The following is a 2,204-nucleotide window of genomic DNA, read 5'->3' on the forward strand; positions in this document are numbered from 1 at the left end:
AAAAAAAAAAAAAAAAAAAAAAGAGTATATGTGCTATTTAAAAGGCTCTGTGTAAATAGAAGCTCCAGTAGCATAGTAGTTAAAGCACTAAGATACTAACCTAAAGGTTGGTGGTTCAAACCCACTAGGGGTTTGGTTTTGGTTAGAATAACTGTACTTATGAATATAGATGCAAAAGAGTAAATAAAATACTGGAAACAACAATTAAATAGAATGTTAAACATAAGTGTAATAAACTGAGAACCAAACTTATTGCCATTGAGTCAACGCAACCCTAGAGGACAAAGTAAAACTGCCCTCATATGTTTCCAAGGCTGTAATCTTTGTGGAAGTAGACTGCCACATCGTTCTCCCACATAGTAGCTGGTAGGTTTGAATTACCAGTCTTTCAGTTAGCAGCTGCACACTGAACTCAAGGCACCACCAGGGCTCCATAAGTATAATATATAAAATATAAGCATAGTCGGTAATAAATATAACAGGACATCTTATTACTAAGTCCAATCATGAAAACCTTAAGATTCTACCAACAGATTATGAAAAATATACAAAATCATTCAATATCTGTTCTTTTTTTTCAAAAAAAAAGATCTGTGAGAAAACTAGAAATAGAAGAATGCTCTAATTTTATAATAAAGAGTATCAATCATAAACAGAATTAATATCTCTAATGATGATATTCTAGCAACATTATTTATAAAATCAGCAACAAAACAATTTATTATAATCAATTTTATTTAGAATTTTCTGGAAAGTCAGGACAATACAGTAAGACATTAAACAGAATTAGGATTCTAGTTCTTGACAAGGAAGAGGGAAGAACATATTCCTTTTTTCCAATCATATTCCTAGAATATCCAAAGATAGCCAATAAATGCTTCTTAAATTGATAAAAAAAAAGAGAATACAATAAAATGATCAAATACTACACACACACACACACACGTATAAATATATAACTCAACATCTTTGTTATATCCTATAGTAACCAGTTAGAAAATGTAAAGGAGGAAAGAAAAACCTTGTTTGTAATGGAACTGTTAAATGTGTGAGAATAACTCTAACAAGAAAAGCGGTATCTGTTTTAAGAAAACTATAGGACATTTCTGGAAGGCTGCAAAGATGATCCGAATAAGCAAAGGATGCATTGTTCTAGAAGGAAGACTGCAATGGGTAAAAGTGCTAATTAAATTTTAGTAAAAATAACTGAAGTTGAGTAAAATAAATATTTCTTTATAAATTGAAAAACATCATTAGCTAACTAAGAATAATAGAATAATAGAAAAAAAAACTTTTCTAACCTGATAATGAGAAGTTTAAAGTATGCAACAAATATACTTAACGGTGAAACATTTTTCTATGAAATTGGGAAAAAATAGCTCTATTCTAAATTGTATTGATTGTCCTATCCAGTGCAAAAAGTCAGAGAACTAAAAGACCAAAGGTTGGGAAAGGAAAAGGAAAAATATCTTTGTTTGCAGGTGATAAAATTTGGGTTTTTAGATACTCTGATGAATTTTACAGGTTAATTAATAAGTACATTTAGCAAAGTCACAGGATACAAGGTCAATATGCAAAATTAATTTTATTTCTGTATAAGAAAACTTAATACACAGAAAATTAAATTTTTAAAAAAGATACCATTTAAAACTACACAAAAACCAAATACTTAGAAATAAACTTGACAAAAGAAATATAAGACCTCTACAGTGACTACTGGAGCTCTGGTAGTATAATGCCTAAGGCACTTGACTGCTAACCAGAAGGCTGGCAGTTCACACCTACCAGCCACTCCTTGGAAGGAAGGTTGGACAATCTACTTGCGTAGTGATACCACCTCGGAAACCCAAGGAAGGGTCACTATGAGTCAGATATGACTTGTCGGCACATAACAACAACAACAACAACAACAGTGACTATTACAAGATACTATAGAAGTAAGCCCCAGGGTTACAGGTGAGGAGAGACAACTCAGGGATGCCCAATGAAGCAGGTGGGAAGAGCAGGAGAAAGAGGATTAAAAGCCAGAAAGCCAGAGAGAAGAGCAATCAGCCAAAGGGATTAGGTGAGGAGAGGAAACTCAGGCCTGCCCAAAACAGCAGGACCGGAGAGCAGGAGAAAGGGGATAAAAGCCAGGAACCTGGACAGAGGAGCAGTCAGCCCCAGGGACAACTCAGGGACGCCCAAAGCAGCAGGCCAGAAGA

At 33.9% G+C, this 2,204-nt stretch overlaps 1 protein-coding gene across 1 annotated transcript in view; it reads left to right on the forward strand.

Annotated features, from left to right (window-relative positions):
- GRM8 (glutamate metabotropic receptor 8) overlaps positions 1-2,204 on the forward strand; it is a 1,151,282-nt gene that overhangs the window by 1,115,280 nt on the left and 33,798 nt on the right. The window lies entirely within an intron of this gene.

The sequence above is a fragment of the Orycteropus afer genome, unplaced genomic scaffold (assembly GCF_000298275.1).
Source record: "Orycteropus afer afer isolate SDZICR_OR568_19922 unplaced genomic scaffold, OryAfe1.0 scaffold00170, whole genome shotgun sequence".
Taxonomy (NCBI): Eukaryota; Metazoa; Chordata; class Mammalia; order Tubulidentata; family Orycteropodidae; genus Orycteropus; species Orycteropus afer.